The sequence below is a fragment of the Neovison vison genome, chromosome 12 (assembly GCF_020171115.1).
Source record: "Neovison vison isolate M4711 chromosome 12, ASM_NN_V1, whole genome shotgun sequence".
NCBI classification, from domain to species: domain Eukaryota; kingdom Metazoa; phylum Chordata; class Mammalia; order Carnivora; family Mustelidae; genus Neogale; species Neogale vison.
Window position 1 is genome coordinate 4,853,163 of NC_058102.1, and position 22,039 is coordinate 4,875,201.

Below are 22,039 nucleotides of genomic sequence, written 5' to 3' on the forward strand. Positions count from 1 at the left end.
GAGGGTGGGGAGAGAGGGAGGGAGAGAGAAAGAAAGAGGGAGAGCGGCCGGGCGAGCGCGAGAAAGGGAGAGCGCGAGGGAGGAGGAGGGCGGGCGGGAGCGGCGGACGCCGGCGCTGGGAGAGGGGGAGCGCGGCGCGGCGGCGAGGGCAGGACGGCGGGGAGCCGCGAGGACGGCGAGGGGGCAGCAGAGGGCGCGGAGCGAGCGGCGAGCGCCAAAGAGTGAAGTGGCGGCGGCGGGCGCGGGGCCGGCGAGCATGAGCGCGGCGGCGGCGGCGGCGGCGGCGGGCGCGGCGCGGGGCGCGGGGCCGGCGGGCGGGCGGGAGGCGCGGGCCGCCCAGTAGCCGCGGGCGGGCGGCGCGGGGCGCCGGCGGGGCGGGCGGCGGGCGGCCGGAGCGCGAACCCGAGTCCCAGCCGAAGCCCCAGCGCCGCGCCGCGCCCCCCACCCCCCACCCCCACCGCGCGCCTAGCAGCCCCCGAGCCCCGCGGGCGCCCCCCAGCCCCCGCAGCCCCCGGGGCCGGGACAACTGTTGCGGCGGCGGCGGCGGCAGCGGCGGGGGCACCGCGGGGGCGTGGGCGGCCCCGCGCCCCAGCAGGCGGCTCAGCCCCGCGGGCGCAGGCTCCCGGCGGCGGAGCGAGGAGCGAGCGGGCGGCGGGCACGAGGTGAGCGGCGCCCCGGGCGGGCCGGGCTGGGGCCGCGCGGGGGAGGGGCGCGCCCGGACGGGAGGCGGGGGGCGGAGGGGGTGGTCGGAGCGCCCCGGGAAGAGAGGGCCGGGGGCGGGGCTCCTGGCGGGGGAGGGTCCCGGCGGGGGGGGGCGGGGTCTTCGGCGCCGGGTCTCGGGAGAAAGGGGTGCTGGCGCCCGGGGCTGGGAGGGGTGGGCGCGCTGGGAGAGCCGCGGTGGGTGCTTCGGAGGGTCCGGCGTGCCTTGGAAAGGGGTCGGGGACGCCGGGCGGAGAGTCTGGGGGCGGGAGCCGGGTGGTGGTTAGCCCGTGCTCTGGCGTTGGGGTCCGCGCCGGAACTAATCAAGGTCGGGGTCGCTGAACCTTGGAGGGGAGGGGACCGAGGAGCAATCCGGAGCGCGTCGTGCCGGTACGCGGCAGTTGGGACCGGAATGCGCGTCCGAGGTGGGGACCGGCGTCCGAGGACCGAGTCCCGGAGCGCAGCAAGCGGGGAGCCCCGTGCGCGCCGGACAGAGTTCCGGAGGCACGCTGGGGACCCAGCCGGTTCCGGGGGCCCCGGCTGGGCGGCGCGGGCCACCAGGACGACCCCCTCCAAGAGCGCGCCCCTGGCTCCCCGCCTGCCGCGTGGCCCCAGTGGAGCCGCCGCCGCTTCCCCGGGCCGAATCAATATTGATCTCGCGCCCGGAGCCCGGTGGCCCGGCGGCGGCCTCCGAAGCTCATTAGCGCAAGCGGTTGCCATGGCAACGAGACCCCAAGCGTCTTCAGGTTATATTTATTCTAATTATTATTATCATTATTAGTATTAGTATTTGTTACTCAGCCAGAGGAAAAAAGAAAGGAGGAAGAAACGCCAGCGCGTCCTGGCGCCTCCAACTGTTCTCTCTTTGGAGAGAGCCAGTGAGGGGCCCGTGGGGCCAGGCCCGGTGGGTCGGGGTTCCCGGCTGGTGGCCGGCGGCACCCCCGGGGCGATGGGGCCAAGGAAGGGGAGTTACATAATACTCCGTGGGAGTATGTCTGTATGCCTCTTTGTGTCTACCCGGCCTCTCTCGGCCTCTGTGATCCCTGCGCTTAGTGTCGGCTCCGGCCCAAGGAATCCCAGAGCTGGATGACAGGAGCAGAAAGTGCCTTGCACCAGGAATCACAGTGGGTGGCCTCTAGCCCTCTCTCTCCTGGCTGGGTGACCTTGAGCAAGGTGCTTGACCTCTCAGAGCCTTTGTTTCCCCATCTGTAAAGTGGCCCCGGAACCCTTGCCACCTCTGAAGGTTGATAGAGTTTGCACTGGGAAGGCCCTGCCGGTGTCTGATGGCGCGCTCTTGGCTGTGTGACCCCAGGCAGCTTTCTGTCCTTCTCTGGGCCTTAGTTACCTCGTCATAGAATGAGGGCCTTGACCCCTGTGGGTCTAAGCCGTCTTCAGTCACTGATGTCCTGTGAATCCCGCACCAGGCTGTGATTGAAATGCCCTTTAGCTAGCAAGTTAGGCCCCATTCAGAGTCAGAATAAGGGGCGGGGGTCTGTCTACCCTCCGTGGTTTCTTCGCCTGTAAGATGGTCTCAGTGTGACCAAAAAGCATGTGGCCCAGCGGGACCTTTCACTGACAGGCGTCTTCAGGGAACGGTTGGAAATGGCTTTCAACGCAGAATCAGAATAAATCGTGGGTCCCTGGTGCCAGCTGAGGACAATCCCTACGCTGGCCAGGGTTGTCCAGAATTGAGGTGTCCCCCAACCCCTGCTTCTGTGACTGCTCCGGGCAGGACCCCTGCCTGCCAGCCATCCATCTCTCCAGAGATGCTGTTTGCCGTGTGCCAGCCCTGACAGGGGTTGAGTGTGGAGCTAGCGTCCAGAAAGTTCCCTGGAGCCAGATGGCCCCCCGCACCTCGCACCTCGGGGCTCAAGGTAAAAGCCCCAGGCAGGGGGTTCTGCCGTTTCTTTCGTGTCAGCAACCCACGGAGTTCCTGGCTCTGTCTCAGGCGTCTGGGAGGAGAAACAGATCAGCTTGGAGCTGCGTGTGTACGTGTGTGAGTATGGGAACATGCAAGTGTGTGGTGTGAGTTTGCAGCCGCCGTGGTGTGCGTGTAAATGTGTGTGGGGTGCGAATGTGTGCATGTGTGTGTAAACGTGTCTGTGCGGGTGTCCCACCCACCCCGAAGCCTGTCCCGCTGGAGGGGAGGGGAGGGGTGGGGAGGGGTGGGGGCAGGGCCAGCGCTGCTCAGACTTCTGTGGGGGAGAGAAAGGGGGGAGGGAGGCCTGCCCCAGGGAGCCGCAGCTGAGAGCCACTCCCTGGTCCTGTTAGCCACCCGTCCATTCCTTCCTCTGGGCACACCGCCCAGCAAGCCCCCATGGCTGCTGCCGCCGAAGGGCGTCCACTCTGCCCTTGGCTGCTCTTGAGGAAACAGCCCCTGATCGGGCCAGCCAGGGTTGGAGGCCTGCCTGGGGGAAGCCGAGGTGGGGGGGCGCACGGGGGAACGTCTGCCCCTGAGAGCCCGAGGAGGGGTGCCAGGGGGGCCTGGTCCAGAAGGCAGGCCCGAAGCAGCCAGAAGGGAGGAGCAGAAGGTGTTCTGGGCAGAGCCCCTCGATGGATGGTGATGCAGATTGGCTGGGGGGGGCGGGGGGCCGCAGGACGAGGGAGACAGGCAGCAGATGGTACCGCCACGCAGCCCGGGCGGGTGCCAGGAACTGGACAACCCCCCCCTCCGCCCCCGGCCTGGGGGAGGGTTCAGAAGCAGGGGTGGGGTGGCGAGGAGGGGAGGATGGGTAGGTTTGGAGCTTGGACACTTACGTGGCCTGCCAGTGGGAGCCCATGGTTGGGTGGGCAGAGGGAGGGGTATTTGGAAGACAAGGAGAGGGGTCTGGTTTCCAACCCTCTAGGACAATCAGCCAAGCCCTTGCCAGCCCTCCCTGCTTCCGGCCACACTGCTGTAGACGGGTGTCTCACAGCCAGGCCCTTGGCTTCTAAGAGAGGGAGGGAGGAAGCGGACACCAGATTGGGCCACGACCACTGTCTGCAAATGACATGCGACTTGGCGGACACGCATGCAGCATGGGGCCTCCGTGGCACTAGGTTAGCATCTGATGGCAGAGGCCAGAAGGCCTACTACGTGCCAGGTGTTGTATGGAGCGAGCCCCGAGCCCCAACACCTCCTTAATCTGCAGGCCATCTGCGTGAACTTGTCCTTACAGATAGATGCTGTGGTGCCACTAAAACGGCCTCAGAGGGGTTCCGAATAACCCAGCGGCTCCTAACTGCTTCAGGACTCCGCCCGGAGCCCAGCCCTAGCCCCAAGGCAGCCCCGTAGCTCCGCACACTGCTGCCCTCCGTCAGGCTGCTTGGAGTCTCACTTCCGAGCCCTCGTTCTGTTTCCTCTGTTCTGAACCTCTGTTCTGAGCCAGAGCCTGTCCCTTCTTACGGTTGGGGTGATGGGTATCACCTCCCTTCTTGGGGACACTCTGCCTCTATTAACTCAGCCTCTGCTGGTTTGCTTCTCCCCAGCCGAGTCACACAACAGATTCACATCAGTCCTAGGATGAACAGAGAAACCCCAGCCCCAGCTCCCTCAATAAAGTGACTTCTCCTAGCCCAGCTGCTCTTTCTAGAAGCTACTGAAATAATAGTCAACCTCCAAGAACAGGAGGAACTTGTGTCCTAAACACTCCTCTGTAAGGTGGGGTCCTGAACATCCGGAGCCAGCAAAAGCAAGGAGGGTGACCAGAGGCCTGGGCCATGGCCTCCTGGAGACGGCAGGTGCCGCCCACTCTGTTGGTTTGGGCCTCATTCTGCACAAAGCCTGGCAGGAAGCAAGTTCCTTCTCCTTGTCTCTCCATCTCTCTTTTTGTCCTTCCTGACCTCCTTCCTGCAGCCAGCACATTGCTTGACCCCATCTCTGTGTGTGACCTGGGGACATAGAGAAGACCCCAAGGCCCTCTCAGACCTGTCCCCGTGGAGCCCTGCCTAGAGATGACCAGGGCTCAACTTGGTGCATGACTGAGTAAATGAATAGATAATTCTCTGGCTGGGACAGTGGCTGTCTTGGGACCACTGACCCTGTTACTGTACTTACTCCCCCTTGGGTCAGCTAGGTCCCCTCGTGACAAGCTCCTCCTTCCTCTTCCCCTCGACTGTGACCAGGTAGGAAGTTCTCTGGAGAATCTTCACTGGGCATCCTGACCTGGCCCCTCACTGGCGAGTCACTGGCCCCCTGAGCCCCTTTTCCCACTCAGCAGTGCAGGACATGAAGGTTGTGGGGTAAGGGGTCCTGGTAGGGTCTTGGGTGTGGGAGTTCCACTCTTCATAGCCTAAAGTTGGGGAGTCAGACAGAGATGGGGACTCCAGCACGTCTGGGGCCTCTGTGCATGCTAAGCCAGAGAGGGAAGCCCCAGGAGCCTCTGCTGTGGGTCCTGAGAGAGAGCTGGAAACTTGTCCACGTACCCAGATACAGATGAGGATGCTGAGTCCAGAGCCAGTTCTGGTTGTGCTCAAGGTCACGGTGAATGGACATCCTGGACCTCCAAGGGTGTTCAGGGTTATGATGCAGACTTGGTAGGTGTTTTTCAGAGGCCCTCGAGGCTGCCGGGGATGGGGCATTGGCAGGGGGCCGGACGGTCGAACGGCACTCCCTTCTGGAAAAGGCTTCAGACACCCCCACCGTCACCCCCACCACCTCCAGGCCCTTGGCCATCAAAGCGGAAAAGCAGAAGCCAGATGAAATGCAAATGCCTCCCATCCCAGATTTCCGGACATCAGCGATGAATGGAGCGTCTACTTTGCGTGTTCTAGACAGCCTGCCCTCTTCCCTCTCCCCCCGCACTAGGGTGCACCCTCCGATTACCGCCCGTCTGTCCGCACGCACACGTCCCTCAGCAGATGCGTGCAGGCTCGCCTTGAGAAATTAAGAAATAATGCATGAGTTTCCCAAATTACACCCATTTAACACTGAATTAAGTTCTGGAAGCTCTTAACAGAGCCCTGGGAGGAAAAAAAAATTTTTGTTCACACTTCCCTGGAAAATGAGACAAACCGTGATCTTTTAAAACCCAGCTACATAATCTGATTATTCCTCACTGGCAAGCGTCAGAGATGCCCGGCGGAGGGCGGAGATGGCTCAGCCGGCCGTCGCCGAGAGATTTGCATGGGGAAATTGGGCCGGGAAAGTTTGCCTCCTGCACCAGATTCAAAGCTCTTCGGCACTTGATGGGCTCAGAATAAAGTGCTGCTTTCTTAGATATTGGCACAAATTAAAAATAAAGACAAATTCCTTCCATAATCCAGTGCGAGAATTCCCTCCGCAGCTCCCCGAGCTGGTTACGGAAAGGATGGTGATTTGCTTTCACTTTGGGCTCCTTTTCTTCCATGCACAGCTGGATTTCTAGACTAACGGCCAATGCATTTAGCTTGCATTCATTACACGTTTCCGGCACACCTACCCTGTGCCAGGACACGGTGCCAGCCGGAGACCAGAGACGACGAAGATAGGACCTGGTGGGTTTTGCTGTGTGTCTGTTGGGGGCAGAATAGAATAAAACAGGCATCTGCAAGGTCCCACCCTGCCTGAGGGGGCAGGGAGGGCTCCCTGGAAGAGGTGACTTTTGGCTTGGGTTGTAAAGACTGAGTCGGAGGGTGCCCGGCCCAGAAGAGGGCAGAGGGCACTTCGGGAAGAGGAGTAGCCTGAGAAAATCTTGAAGCAGTCTGGCAGAGGCTTGGGCTCCCGGTGGCATCTTGTGATTTTCACGCTGGCAGTTTCCCTTGTTACCAAGCCCCTTCATATGCGTTACCTTCCAGCATCCTCGGGAAACCCCAGGGCCAACCTGTGAGTATCCCTTTTGCTAAGGAGAACAGAGCCCAGAGAGAGGAAGCGGGCGCTGGGTCATGGCCAGACAGGGCTCTGAAACCCCAGGTTCTGGATCCTGCGGGCTCTTTGGGATGGGGGAACAAGCATAAGACACTAAAAATGGAAATTCTAAAAATTAAGCCTGGAACCACAGACACTAATACCAAAGTCTAGAAAGTCCCCTGTCTTCTTCCGTCTGAGCTCTCTCCACCTCCTTGGCTCCCGCCAGGCTGGGCTTCAGGACGTGGGGCCTGGGGTGTCCGTGCTAGGCCTGCTAGCCCTGAGCCTCAGTGTCTACATCCAGGAAATGGGGCAGGGAGCCTCTGTGCCCGTTTGCAAGAAGCCTGGCCACACCACTGAGCCCCAGAGGCCCGACCTCTCTGCGCGAGTCCAGCATGCCCCTGCCGTGGGCTGGTTTGCAAGGCCTCTGCCGTTTCCGTGTTTCAGGAAGCAGGTGGGCAGTGTGGCATCCTCTGGGTGTGACTGCCTGGAATCTGATCCCCGGGGCCCTGAGGCCTTTGGGGAATGAACCAAGCCTCTGAGCTGAGGCCCATCGTCAGGGCAACGGGCAGAGCCAGAGGGAGGCTCCTGGCCCAGAGGCACAGATGGCTAGAGAGCCCGTGCCCGGGGCTCCTGCCGGGACAAGTGTTCCCTCTGCTTGTTCCAAACTCTGCGACCCTGGGTGGGTTATGTAGCCTCTGGGCCTCTGTTTCCTCATCTGCCGAAGGGCTTATTGTGAGAGCCAGATTAGGTTTGCGGAGAAGATTAGTGAGCCCAGAGTGTGCGTTGACGACTATTTCGACGAGCTGGTGTGTTACCGTGGCGTGGCTCACACGGCCTCAGCCCTTCCTGCAGCGGCCAGGCAGGAGCCGCACCTGATCATCCCTGAGCCTCCGTGGCGTCAGTTGTCGACTGAATGATGAAGAGCCAAGGGGGCCCTGAGGCCAGGGGGAGCCTGCCCAGCGTGCGCCCTCCTGGGTTCCCACCCCAGCTCCAGTGCCGGCTGTTTGGCTCGCTCCGAGCCTCAATGTGCCCGTTTGCAAGATAAGGCTGGTAACATTGGTAATGACACTAACACGTTACAAGGGCAGTTTTGAGGGCTACGGGTGAGAATCGCAATATTCCAGGCCCCTGGGTCCGTCACAACGATAACCGTGATTTTATTATCCCAGAACTCTGGAGGGACCATCCCGGCTCACACCCCGGTCTCCATCCTTGCTAGCTGTGTGACCTTGGGCGAGTTACATGACCTCTCTGAGCCTCAGTGTCCTCGTCTAAAAATGGGGATAGCACCCACCTCACAAGGTTCTTTGAAGAATTAAATGAGTCAATCCAAGGACCGTGCGGGTGCAGAGCCTGATGTGCAGTTCAATGCTCAGTATACGTTACGGTCCTTACCGCCAGGGGTCCGGTTACTAACAGAAACACTCAGGAGGCCCGGAGGCAGTGGGCTTCTCTCTGTGCTCGAAGGGTAGACACCGCTTTGTTCCTGCTTTAGCTCTGTGGCTGGAGCCTGGCCCAGGGTGCCTGGGCAGGATGGGCAGATGGGCAGGTGGGCGGGCGGATGGGCGGATGGATGAATGAGCGAGTGAGGCAATGGACGGGAGAAGGAAGGACAGACGGATGGACAGCTGTCAGGGAACGTCACAAGGCCAGGACCGGGGCAGCGAGGGAGGGGATTCCTTCTGAGGTCCATGAGCGATGAGGTCGGATGGGCTGCGTAGCCGTCTCTCTCCCTGTGCGGACGTCTGATGGGCTGCGTAGCCGTCTCTCTCCCTGTGCGGACGTCTGTTGTCCCCGTTCCATGGGACCGGGCATGGTGGCCCGAGTCCAGGGGCCCAGACCACCGGTGTCCCTGCCAGTGTGGTTGTGAGCTGGACAGAGCTGGTTCATGCTGTGGCTTCCTCCCCTTTCACATAGGGAAGTCCCAGTGCTGCTCCAAACTTCCGTTCCCTCCTCCATGGTACGGGCCAGGCGTCCCTGCCTTTGGGGGATGGTGACGCGCACAGATAAGGTGTCTGAGCGTAGTTTGTAATCTGTGAAGCTGCGCTGGAAGTCGGGGGAGGTGTTTGGGCTCCATACGGTGGGGGACAGGTTGCACGGGAGGCTTTGGAGCAGGGGTGGCGCGTTGCCCGCACAGACTACGGAACAGCGGCCTGCGAGCCATCTGATTTCTGCCAGAGGGGCCCAAAGCGCGGGGTCAGGGGAGGGGCAAGAAACGAGGTCACTGCCAAGCCATGGCAGAATTCGGCCTGCCAGCCCCCAGCGTGGGAGCACTTGCTCCCAGGCCCATGGGCGCCCCGACCTGCTAGGGAGACCCCTGAGTCGCCACGGAGCCCCCATCCCAGGCACTTCGTAAGCATGAATCCTGAAACCATGCCGTGCACAAGGACAGGTGACCACTGCTCCCATGTCGTGACCTCCCTGTGACCACACGGCTGCTAAGGATTTGGATCTGGCAGCTTCAACTCTTTCCACGGTGGGAGGCCGGATACGCTTCGTGGCCCAGAGAGGCATTGGCCCGGGGGCACCAGAGCCCTGCGCCTGCCCCTCACTGGTGTGTGGCCTTGCCAAGCCACCTCCTCTCTGTCTCAGTATCCTCTGTAAACTGGGGTCCCCAGCAGGACCCCCGGGGGCCTGTGTACCTGAGAGGCAGACAGAATGCTCCAGAAGCAAGCCCTTCTCACGCTTCCACTGGTCTGTCACCATCATGGAGCTCCTTCTCTCTGGGGAGGGGGACGCAGCGTAGCGAGACCCTGGGGAAGGAATGGGGTTGGGGGTAGGGTTGCTCTGGAGCTGTCCCGGCCTCATATGGGCCTGGAAGTCAAGGGCAGCGAGGTCTTTAATATTTGACCCTTGGATTCCGCTGCCACCTGTTGCCTCCTCCGAAGGGGCCGGGGGTCAGGAGTGTGTAAGCCATCCGCTTGGGCCCCTGTGACATGCTTACTCACTCCAGAAGTTACCCTCGGGGCTTGTGGTCTGCAGGATGTCTGGATCCTACGGGTCTGGGTCCCATGTAAGGGACTGAGCAAGTGTGGGTGATGATGGAGGTCAGAGGAGCAATTCTGCCTGGAGAAAGGGGTTGGAGCAGCATGGAGGCCTTCCCAGGGGAGGTGGCACCCCAGGAGGTAGAGTATGAGATGAGGTGGTCAACGAGCCAGGGGCGGAGGGACATCACGGGAAAAGGAACAAGGCACGCGGAGCCCAGGGAAAGGAGTCGGTGCACGTTCAGCGCTTGGCCATGGCTGTCCCGCGCTGTTGCTGGAGGCCGGGCAGGTGAGGCTCTGGCATTCGGCAGTGGCCTGACCTCCAAGGACGCTGGCAAGTTAAGGAGTGTTTGTTCCGCCATCCGGATCAGCGGGGATGGTGACAGCCCTTCCCGGTTGCTCGCGTGAAGCACCCAGCGTACTTTCCTGAAGGGAGAGGAGACCTGAAGGCATGTGGCAGCCTTCAGCTCCACCCAGGTGCCAGGCTCCCGGGGGGTCCCACTGCCTGCAGAGCACCGCCCGCACCCCCGAGTTCAGTCCTACCTGGGGAAGCAAAGCCTTCTCTTCCAGGGACAGGATATTTCCGGTGGGTCCAGACAGGATCACCCCTGGGACTCCGGCTCCCATCCGTCTTCCTGCAGGGCCACAGGCCAGCAGGTGGGCACGTCCGGGAGAGAACGAGGGCCTGGCAGAATTCTGGGCAGGGCGAGGGAGAGATTAGGAGACTTTCCTCCTGAAATTCAAACAATTGGACAGTCTGTTCTGGATCGATTTAGAAGCAGTGAAGTGGGAAAAAAATCAGAAAATATAGTGTGAAAGCTATTTTCTCTCTCTCTCAGTTGGGAAGAGGGATGAGCAGTTTATTTGTGGACTGTCCAAGGCCCTGGCCGGGGCCTCTTAGCTCGGTGCTGCCCCTCCATGACTGCCCCGGTCTCCCGCTCTCCTACTCCCCACCTCTGTGCCCAGGGCAGGGCTGGGCACCCAGGGTCTCCAAGGGACATCAGACATAGATCCAGCCTCCACTGGGAGCCAGCAGTCGCAGGGGCCTCCGGCATGGGTTCAGCCAAGAAGGGCCCCCTGAGCTAGATGCCTCCTGGGCAGACACCAGCTGGAGAGGGATGGAAAGCGCCACTCCCAGCCCCAGACCGGAGTCTCTACATGGCGAGGGCAGGTGTCTGTCTTGTTCACTCCTGCGTCCTCAGGGCTATGAGTCAGGAGTGTACCCAGCAGGGGCTCAGTGAACATTTCCTGGCTGAATGATAGATGGGAAGGAGGCAAGCAAGAAGAAAACCGAGGTTTTGAATGAAGCGACCTGCTCACGGTCCCATGTTGGTTAGCGGCGGTGATGGCATTAGAACTAGATCGGTCACCCTCGTACCTGCATGTCCCCAATCCCCCCTCTCCGTCCGTGAGGCTGGGAGCTAGGTCTGAGATACTCGGGGAGAACTGGCACCAACGACCTCTTCTCTCCCAGGCATGGCCTGTCCCTCTCTTCCTGACACAACCAAATGTAGGCTTCGTTTTCACAGCTTGAGCCAAATGCTGATTGTTTTAAAATAAGCCTGTTCAGTGTGAGGCCAGACTAGTGTAGAGGGGAGGGGTAGGAGAGCGGAGTCCTCCTCCCCAGCTTCCCCGAAAGACTGTCCCCCAGGAGGACGGGCCCCTGGGGGCTGTGGTTGGAGGAGTTCAATCAGGGCCCAGGTCTGCTGGGAAGTCCTGCGTGTAGGCGGAGGGCCAGGCCTCCAGCGCCGGTGGGAAATGGGACCAGATTATTCCAAAAATGGTCTCTCTTCTGCTTTCCCCCAGGCCTCGGGAGAGGGGGAAATTCTCGGTGGTTTCATTTCAGGAGAATAGCAGCCCCCCCCCCACTTCCTCCCCGATTGCCCAAGGCCAAGAGCTGGAGGTCCAGAAAGGACCTTGACTTGGAAACGGGGTCAGCTTGGGGTCAAGTGCGCGGAGTGCAGCTGCTCTGTGACCTTGGCCCCGTTACTTTTCTTATCTGCACACGGGCAGCAGTAGCCCCCTTTTTTGAGAGTTAAAGGAGACAATATTTGTCAGATGCCCATCCCGGGGCTGGACACATGGTCGGTGCTCAAGAAACAGTCTCTTTCTGCTGTTTCCACTGTACAGAAGGCCAGGTCTTCTCTACAGGCTAACTTTTGTGGGGCTTCTTCCTCTATAGCCTGGAGCCTGTAGGCTGTGGTCCAAGGTCTGTGCCCCCTGCCCCGCAGCCCGGCTGGCGGGGAGGAGGGGCATGCCGCAGTGTGGAGAGCCCTGTGCACCCCTAAATGTCTCAGCGCCCTCCCGCCGAGCCATACCGGGGATGTGTGGATTGTGCCAGCTGGGGCCAGTGTGGCACTGAGGAGGGAGCCCCGTGCCGAGAATCTGGAAATCTGGGTGCTGGTCCCAGGTCGGCTTCATAGGACCTATGTGACACCCCCATCCCTGCAGAATGACAACCTCTCCGGTCTTCCGTTCCTCCGTGTCCACATCTGAGCTAATGATCTCCCCTGGACCGCGTCTCAGGTCACGTGCGGCTCACTTTAAAGAACGTGGAGCAGCCGGAAGCAAACCCTGAACCCAGCAAAGGAGAGGCCAAGAAGGGAAACCCTGTTTCCTGACCACCCGCTGACCTCCCGGCTCGGTCCTGGACTCCCGGATGCACCTCATGTCATCCCGCAGGTCCCCCCATGAGGTTGGGTCAGCACCCCACTTCGTAGGCAAGAGGGAGGCCCAGACAGGCTGGGCCACGTGTCTGGGGCCACAGGACCACCGTGGCCCCTCCCCTGGGCCAGCCTGCGCCCCTGTCCTCTCTGCGGCCCCCCCTCTGCCAGGCTCGGCCCGGAGCCCACCTCCTGGTGGACTCCCGCCCTCCGCACCCCAGTTCTGACCGGCTTTCTTGCTGACCGAGCTCTTTCATAAATGCTTTTTGATGTTACCTCTCCATTCCCCAGAAATTTGGGGGCCCACATTCTCCCGTAGCAGTACACTAATTAGACCTCCAGCATTCACCTGGATGTCAACCCATGCTCTAAAAATTGAGCAGTTTTCTCCCCGCCCTGAGCCACGTTCCGTTTTGAAAAGCAGGAAGCCTGCTGTGGTGGGCCGGGATGGCTTCTCCAGCCCACGGAGCCCGTGTGAGGAAGGCCCGCCCTCCCAGGGCCAGGCTCTGCCCGGTCACCAGGGTGGACTGGGACGGGCTCCCGGCGGGCGGGCGTGTAGGTCTGATTGGCCGGGCCTTCCCCCTCCAGCGGGGGCCTGTGCTCTGCCCTGGCTCCCCGCTCCCTCTCAGAGCCCACCTGGGGGATGGTCAGGGGCTCTGCTCGGTGGACGCAGGCAGACGGGCTTCTTAGCGATTCCTTAGAGAACGGCTCTCCGGTTCAGGGAGGAAGTGCTGGCTGGTGCGACTGGGCTGGGAAGGAGGCCTGAGAAATGCCCCAGGGGCTCAGAGCAGCTCCCTGCCATTCCAGAGCCCAGCTCCTCCCCAGATGCCTGCCAGTGGCTGCCATGGGGACCTCGGGCCCGAGAGCTGGCTTCCCTCCAGATCTCCTACGACCCACGTCATACTGCCGTTCTCTTGACGGGATGGGGACGTGGGGAGTGTGTGTGACACGGGGGTCTTCCCTCTGTCCCGGAACCCCTGTGCCCTCCTCTTCTCACACCAATCTGGTGGCCGACCCCTCCCCGTCTTTCTCGGGAGATCCGTCATGAGAGCGGCTGGCATAGGGGGCCGCAAAGCCCAGGGTGGGGACCACAGGGCTGGGGTCGGCTGGGGAGATTAGGTTGGGGTACCAGTGGCCCCAGGAGTGGGGGTGAGCCAGAGGAGGGCTGCTGTCTGTAAAAGTCTGGGCCTCAGGGCTGAGTGAGGGCTCGTCAGCCCTCGGGGAAGATGGCCAGGAGCCACTTCCTGCCACTTTTGAAAGTGTCCTGTGCCCCCTGGCTGCCTGGCCATTGCCGCCAGGGAGCCCTCTTGGGTGTGGAGGGTCCCAGGGAGGCCAGGCCTGGATCATCGGGGTTCGGAGTGGGATAGGGAACCGGGCCAGCTACCCGGGGGCGGCAGATGCTTTTGAGAGGGGCGGCGGGGCCTGGCTTGGCTTTTGGCAGCCTCTGGCTCGCCTCCCGCTCAGCAGCTTTCGTGCCAATTATGGGGAGTGTGGGCGGGAGGCTCGTTAACCCCCAGAAGTGCAGCGAGTCCAGGGGTGCTCTAGGTGGACGTGGCCCCCCCAGGCCAGCAGAGGGGGGTTAAGAGTGCTCGGTCCGGGGGTGGGGGGTGGGAGAGCCTGCTCCTACGCACCATCCCTGTGGTCTCCTTTATGGCCCTATTTGCATAATTTTGAAGTTGGTTGGCCTAAAGGCAACTTCGCTTAATCACAGCTGACAAGTCTCTGGTTGCAGCAGCAGCTGCTGCCAATTAGCCGCGTTGGTGCCACGGTTTGTTAAACCTCCGCTTGGCAGCCCCTACCCCTGCGCCCCCCTCCCGGCCCCTGTGCATCAGACCCCGAGGGAACCGGCAGGGTCCTGCTGCCCGCTCCCTGGTGTGCGCCGCAGCTGGGGCTTCTCAAACGGGCAGGCGCCAGGACGCGTCCGCAGGCGTTGGTTAGCAGGTGCCGGCACTGGTTAGCAGATGGTGGGACTCGTTAGCAGGTACTGGCTAGCAGGGTCCGGGACTGGTTAGCAGGCACTGGTTAGCAGGGTCCGGGACTGGTTAGCAGGCACTGGTTAGCAGGGTCCGGGACTGGTTAGCAGGCACTGGTTAGCAGGGTCCGGGACTGGTTAGCAGGCACTGGTTAGCAGGGTCCGGGAGTGGTTAGCAGGCACTGGTTAGCAGGGTCCGGGACTGGTTAGCAGGTACTGGTTAGCAGGGTCCGGGACTGGTTAGCAGGCACTGGTTAGCAGATGGTGGGACCTGTTCGCAGGTGCTGGGACCAGTTAGCGGGCTCCAGGACTGCTTAGTAGGCGCCGTCCCTGAATCCTCGGCGTTCGGAGGGGGGCAGCCCGAGAGCCCGTGTCTCCGGCCAACTCCAAGGAGATGCCCTGGATGCTGTCTGTGGACTGCACTGTGGGTATCAAGGCTCTAATGCAGGGGTTCGCAAGCTGGGGTGCCCTTTTTCTGTTAATAAAGTTCTACCGGAACACAGCCTCACCCATGTGCTTAGTATCACATGTGGCCACTTTCTTGCTACGATGGCATAGTTAAGTTGTTCCCACAAGGCCCAGTGGCTCAAAAGCCAATGACATGTACGTCTGGCCCTTTCTAGAAAACGTCTCCTGACCTCTGACTAGCCCAGTGGTTCTCGTACTCAAGCATCTGTCGGGAAAAGCCGGGATGAAGACGCAGATTCTGAGATCCTGCATTTCTAGTCAGCTCCCGAGTGCAGGGCCACACTCCAGGCACCCTGGTCCAGCTACCTCTCCAATGGTCTGTACACATCTTGTCCTACCCTGAACTCCACCCCCATTAGAAGAAGAAACTGAGGGTCAGAGAGGTCCCTTGACTCTCCAAGGTCCTGAACTGATAAGCGCTGACTCTTTGCTACCGCATACTGCACCCTTGACACAGGTGCCTCTCCCCAGGGTGCACACACCCCGGTTACTTAGCTTGGTCTGTTTCAAATCTGGTTCTACACTGGGGCTTTACCATTAGTAACAGCAACACCTGAGCCGGGCACAGAGCGCCGTCAGCCTCCACGGGTTAGGAAGCGTGATCGTGCAAGGTCAGGGTATCGAGGGCACAGCCACCACACCTGGTGCCCAGTGGGGGCTTTTCGGTTTGTCCTCTGCCAACATCTGCAGGGCGGCTGGTGGTTGGCGGTGTGTTCCGTTACCAACATCCGTTTGGCGTCATTTTTCCCCTCAGCAGTGACTGCCTGTCCTGCCATCTCCGGGTTCCTTGGCATCACTGTGAATGATCAGCTTGCTCCCTAATCTTCCCAAAACCCAGAGAGGGGAGAGGCGAGGCACCCACGACATGCAGAGGAAGAAACCGCACCTTCCGGAGGCAGGTGACCTGCCCGGGCAGGTGGGAGGCAGCCCTGGGCTTCTGGGCCTGGGTTAGGTCATGTGGGCCCACCCGGTCAGGCACACGGCAGGGCTGCGCAGGAGGATGGTTCACGTCCCTTGTTTATAGGCGCGGAAGCCTACGGCCCGGAGAGTTGATGACCAGGAAGCACTCGAAGGGGTGAGGTGGTCACCGCGAGGCCAGGGATCCACGCGGAGACAGACCCTTACTGGAGCGGGGCGATCCCAGCACGGGGCCAGGGGGCCAGGAGGCATAGCTGAGCACAGGCAGCGTTTCCAGAGAACTCGGCCAAGCTGGCTCCCTGAGACCCCGCACCAGGCCCCTCCTCAGCCCCCCAGAGTCTGGGGACTGGGACTTTTGACAGTCAAAGGGGGACGGGGAGTTATCTTTATTTTTGTCCATATTTTTAAGCATTTTGTACATTACCGCCTGGACTCCCAGTGAGGGAATGAGGTTAGTCCCTCTCCTGGTGTTCTCCTGCCACGGTTCCTGGCAAAGCCGCCTTACTTACCAGTTTGTCTATTAATAACATGATAGAGCTTCTCGAGCACGCCCCCCAATGCGAGGGCTAGAACATCGGCCCCGAGTGCCCTCCCTCACCTCCGCCCAGCTGGACCCAGGCATCATGTTGGCTTCCCTCCGTGCCCAGGTCATGGCCATACGCCTCTTACGAGAGCCCGTGTTTCTCCTGCTCCTTCTAGTCTCAGCAAGCGGACCATGTTGTGTTTGATCTGGGGACCTGAATCTCTCCCTTGGTCCTGTGTGGCTAAAATGCCCCGAGACGTTTGGTGTGGCTGCGTTTCCCTTGGCAGCCGGGGAGCGTTCTAGTGTTTGGGCATACCACAGTGCATTTTCCCATCTTTCCATCTGGGTCGCCTCCAGGGTTTGGCTCTTCTAAACCGTGCTGCTGGGAACATTCTTGCACCCGGTGCCTGGGGGCCCAAAACCCTGAGCCCGGGAGGGGTGTTGGAGGCACTTACCATGCAGTGGCTGGACACCCACCGTGCCTAAGAGGATATAGTGAAGTGAGCTTCTCCTGGGCCCCCCGAACTTGTGGAGGGCTCGTACCCCCGCTAGGCCAGCTAGTCTGTGCTGTGAACCAGCCCTTGCAAAAGCAAATACAGGAACTGCAACATCGGGTAATCACGAAGAGTAACGTAACGATAGAGCTACATGTTTCTACGTGATGGGTTCTCAGGATCGGACACACGGGAGGTTCGCTTTGAATTGCAGCTGAAGATCATCGAGGTGGCCCAGACTCAGAGAGGTGCAAGGGTTCATCCAGGGTCTCAGAGCTGAAGCCAAGCTGGGCCCCCAGCCCATGTGTGTGTTTATCACACTGAAGCAGCCCTCACTTTCTCCTCCCGTTTATAATTCTTGCTCCTTGAACACCCCTCCTCCGACCCAAGATGCCACTGTGAGACCCTCGGGTCCTCATGGAGTCCCAGCTCTGCCACCGATGAGCTGGTGGCCCAGGGTGAGTGAGGAAGCTCGTGGAGTCGAGGAGATGAGAAAGTGCCTATTTCCTTACTTGTATATCACAGGTAATCTCCCCCTCTCCTAATCCCAAGGATTAAATAAATACTCCACCAGACTGGGTCGGCCCTTCCTCTGGGCCTCACAGCCGCCTTTTCCCCTTGACTGCACGGTCACCCTGGGGGTCCCTGTCCCCCTGGGCCGTGGCTGGATAAGGGAAACCCATGTCAGTCTGAAGTTGGGGATAAATGCAGCACTGGGTTCTTCAGAGGATGAGGAAGGCGGTTTATGTCTGGCCCAGCTCAGGGCAGGCAGGATTCCAGGGACAGAGTGGAGGGTGAGGGAGCCGGCCTCTTTTTGGGCCACGTCTAAATCCTTTCAACATGCCCCCTCCCCACCCAGCTCCCCAGGTGGCCTGTGGGCACACCTAGCTGGCCAGACAGACGACCTAGTGGACAGATGTAGGGGCCCACCACAGGATCAGAGCTGGCCCCTGTGTAAGCATTTGATTGGCTTCGTGAGGGTTGGGACGGGTCGGTTCTGCCTGCTGTGCCATCTGCTGTCCCCAGCCCAGTGCCCAGCTGACCCCTTGTAGGGAACGAATGAATGTATGAAGGAACGAATGAATACATTCACACGTGCCTCCTGGGTCCCTCCCAGCACCCCTTCAAGGTGGGTGTGAGATCCCCATTTGCAGATGGGAAACTGAGGCGTGGCTCTGGCTTCTGTTCTCCCCAAGGAGGAGGGTTCCCGGGCCCAGGGCCCCCCACCCCGAGGGAGGCTGGACTGGAGGCCTGGGCGTCGGGAAAGAAATCGAGGCCGCCCTCCCGCAGGCGTTCTGTGGGCCTGCCTTTCCTCTTCCTGCCCTGACACTTTCAGTGATTCATTCTTCATGGGATATTTTTGTGTTGCTCCAGTGGGGGAAAAAAAAAATGCCGCTGGGATTTCCAAGGGTTGTTTTATCTCCATGGTGCCGCCAAATAATTCAGGGGAACAGACAGAGGCAGAGCGATGTCGGTCGTGGAGTGTCCCTCGATGGCTTCAGCTGAGCCCTCCCCTTCCCTGGGGAGGAAACCGAGGGGGATTCGAGGGAGCCACTTGGCCTATGATACAGCGTGGCCCCATGGGGGTGGGCAGAACCTCCGGGGATGGGGATGGCCAGCCATGTGACCTTCCTTGGGCCTCAGTCTCCTCTCCTGAGACGTAGGGAGAGCGGCAGTGCCCACCTCCAGTATTCGAGAACGGGACATACAGGAAGGACTCGGTATGTGCAGAACGGGCCCAGGGCGAAGGTCAAGGAAGGGGGTCAGGGAAGCAAGCCGAGGTTAGAACTTGAACCCCAAGCCCAGCTGGTTGGGTGGAGGGGGTCAGAGAGGGGAGAGAGCTCTATAAGGTGAGATTGCAGTGTGTTCTCGAAGCGGGGAGGGGCAGCAGTGGTTTCTGTTAGTGGTAACCTGCCCTCCGTCCCCGTTATGACTCTGTCCCACACCCCACACTACAGTTTGCAGAGATCCCTTTGGCCCTGCAGGGGCGCCATGGAGCGGGAGCTGCCTAATATGGGTGACCGGAGGTCGGCGGGGGGGGCAGGGAGCATAGATCGAAGGCTCTGCGCTGTCCCACCTGGGTTTCCTGGCCGCAGAGCTGGGGTTTGGGGCTTCTCAGCGATGGCCAGTGGCTCCACAGTGAGGCTGAGGCCCACGGTCACTGTCAGGGACAGCAGGAGTCCAGCCCAGTCTCTGCGGGAGGAGTGAGCATGTTGCAGGAAGGTCTCTGTCTAGGTCTACCCGCTTCCTCTGAAAGCTTGCTCCTTGCAGGAAGGCAGACCTGGCATCCAGGCCAGTGAGTGTGGTTGGAGTTTCTACTCTCTGGGCAGCAAACATCCATTCAGCACCTACTGTATGCAAAGCAAGGTAGGGCAGATAAGAGGCACAGAGGTCTCCTCTGCCCTGGAAGCTTGCACCCGGCAGGGAAGCAGTTAGCCCTGCACCCGGCAGGGAAGCAGTTAGCCCGCAGGCAGGGGTGGAAGGATATTAGGGCCAAGTACAGCACAGACACAGCAGGAAGAGGAAGTCACCTGTAGGCACGGTGTTCAAACACACTGTCATTTGCTAATGGGCACCCAGGAAACTCTCCGGTACCTAAACCATTGGCTTTGGAAACAGCGTGGGCAACACCAGATAGCAGCCATTTGTGGAGTCCTTGGTCTGTGTGCTGGGGGCTCTGCTAGCGCTTCTGGTCCTTTCTGTCTCTTTGTACCCCAGCAAGGTGGGGGCGCGGTTCCCATCTTACAGATGAGGAACCTGAGGCCAGGGGAGCAAGTTGCCTGGAATTCCCAGCTAATGAGTGGCAGAGCGCGGATCCTGGGCTCGGTGCTGTCATTCCTCCCAACCCACTGTGAACCTGTTTGTGGTCAGACAGACCTGAGTTCCGGTCATGGCCCTGACACCCTGCAGGTCGAGGCAAACCACTTAGTTGCTATTTATCTGAAAAACGGAGCTCATGATGCCTACAGTCATTCACCAACGCATCAAGTGTTTAAAAAGTGCCCACTACGTGCCAGGCCCCATTCTGCTTACGGTGACAAGCAGCCACCATGCGGTCTCCGCAGGGCCAGCTTCTCGGGCATGTGACCCGCGAAGTCACACAGAGCCCGGCACTCAGGAGAGCCCGAAGCTTGGCTTGATGCTCTGCCGTTGCTGTCTAGAAATGCCTAATCATTTTTAAGCAAACGCCTGCATTTTTGCATTTTGCGCTGGGCCATGCAAATTATGTCACCGGTCCTGGGTCCCAGCACTCCTCCATCCTACAGTCCAGTTGAAGAGACGGATGTGCCCAGAGCCACCGCGCTGAGTGCGTAACTGGAACCGCCATCTGCGTTGGAAGGCAAGGGGGACGGGCCGTGAGCACAGCGGCAGGGGTCAGGGGAGGCCTCTTGGGGGCCCTAGGTCCTGGGGGAATGGTCTGGAACTGCCAGGTACAGGGAAGGGACAGAGGGCTGGGGCACAGCGCAGGGATGGAGATGGCCTGTGTGGCTGTAGGGGGGCCCCACAGGCCAGGGAGGAGCCAGGACCCTGGGGCGATGGGGCTTACAATTTGAAAACCAGCTGACTTCGAGGTGAGGATGGGTTGGGGGTACAGCAGCCATGCGGCGCGGGGGTGGGGGGTAACCTCATGGGGCTTGACAGATGCAAGGGAGCGGAAGTGGTGGAAGCCGGAGGGGGCCGGGCTGCCCCATGGGCTCGTAGGTGGGCATGGAGGTGGGAACCATAGGGAAACCGGGGGCAGCGCGAGGTTCAGTGGGAAGCATTGGTGAGGGGGCTGGTGCGGGGGGACTGTGCACGTGTGGGTCTCTGGCCCATGTCTGTCCTCCAAGCCTTCGCTGCTGGCTGCTGGCCCCAGGCCGGTGTGGAGAGGAAACACATCCCTCTTGCCTCCCTCCCGGCTCCCTCCCTCACATCCTGCAGGGTCAGAAGGACCCACTTTGATCTTGGCTCTCACAGGCATCTCAACTCCTGTGTTTATTCCCAGACTTCACATTTCAGAGTGAGATTTCATAACCTTGAAGTGGGTGTTGTCCTGAAAACAAAAGTTCGAGAACTCCGGGTTCGGTCTGCGCCACTCGTTCGGGGGGTGGGGGGTCTGGGAACTTTGAATCCCGGCTCTGCCCCCCACTCCCCACCCACCTGCATCCTGGGGAGGACAGAAAGCAGCCTCAGGGGTGGCGAGCAGCCGGAGAGCTCCTGAGGAAAGCGCCAGGGCCTGGGGAGGGTCCCCAACAGCTGTTAGCTGCTGCCTCCCATCCGTGCCAACACCTGTCTCCTGCGCACCTGCTGCCCGCAGAGGGCCCCGCCCCTGTTCCATTACTAATTCCCAGTGCTCCTACTACTCCTAGCAGTGGGAAGAAGAGCATCCCAGCTTCGTGACTAAATCGTCATGGAATCAGTAGCTTCGTGACTCCAGACCGTAGGCCCACGGTGGTGGCCGGTCTGCGTCCCTCTTGCTTGGGTCTGAACGCCCCCCGCCCTGCCCTGCACTGGGTTCAGCCCCTAGGATAGCCCCATTAGAGAGTCACTGAGTGACTCTCCCTGTCCACTCCCTGGACAGTGCGGTGGGGACGGCGACCAGGTGGCCTTGGAGTGGGGCTTTGCAGATTGGTCTGATTTGGACGTAGGAGTTGGGGAAAGCCGGACCCACAGAAGGGCCAGCTTGAGCCCAAGTCCTGACTCTCGTGTTATGCTCTCGGCCACCAGGCCCCCAGGAGGCTGGGGCAGGACCTGTCCTCGCTCTGCCGTGGGGCTGGTCACGGAACTGCGCCTGCCCCCTCTCCTGCCCCTCGTGCACCCCTGTAGGGGAGGGGCAAGGTGGAACATGTTGGGGTGACAGGCATGGCGCTAGTCACGTGTCTGTCTTTGTTCTCAATGCTAGGAAATCCAGGGTGTGCATGGCCAGGTGTGAAAGTCTGCCACTCAGTGCCGCTCCCCCCCCTCTGCCCTCGAGGCTTAGTGCCCTGCCATGCTCCTGCCCACACTGGCAGCAGGTGAGTCCCAAGCAGCCCAGGACAACCAGGGGACAGAGGCTGGCCCAGAGTTTCAGGGGAGTGAGAAAGTCAGGGGGAGAAAAGCCTCCTGAGAGATGGACACCCCAGCTGAGCCTTGAAATCTGGGTTGAAGCTGCCCAGCTACAGGATAGGGAAAGGGTGTCCCAGGTGTGCGGGAACAGAATGTGCCAAGGCCCAGAGGAGAGAGGGCTGACCCTTGAGGAGCAGAGAGAGTAAGCGGGTGGGAGCCAGGGCCAGACCACACAGGGCCTCAGGACCGGGTGGAGACTTGAACCCGGAGCTGCCGAGACTCCTGAGAAAGTGGGCGGCCGGTCACACAGGCGCTTCAGCAAGCTGGCCCTGGGCCCACGAGGACCTGGATGGGTGGGCGAGGGCCGGGGCAGAGGCAGCCTGCAGAGCATCGGCGCGGACCCGTTCCAAGCGCCCACCGCCCGCCAGCTCTGTTCCGGGCTCTTTGACGCGTCACCTTACTCAATGGTCACAAGGATCCTGTGAAT

General features: G+C 60.8%; 1 protein-coding gene across 2 annotated transcripts in view; it reads left to right on the forward strand.

Moving 5' to 3' along the window:
- The first annotated feature begins 623 nt into the window (after positions 1-623).
- Positions 624-22,039, forward strand: part of SHISAL1 (shisa like 1) — a 73,875-nt gene continuing 52,459 nt past the window's right edge. For both annotated transcript variants that reach the window (XM_044228108.1, XM_044228109.1), the window contains exon 1: positions 624-662. The gene's annotated coding sequence lies outside the window, so the exon portion shown is untranslated. The remainder of the gene's footprint in view (positions 663-22,039) is intronic.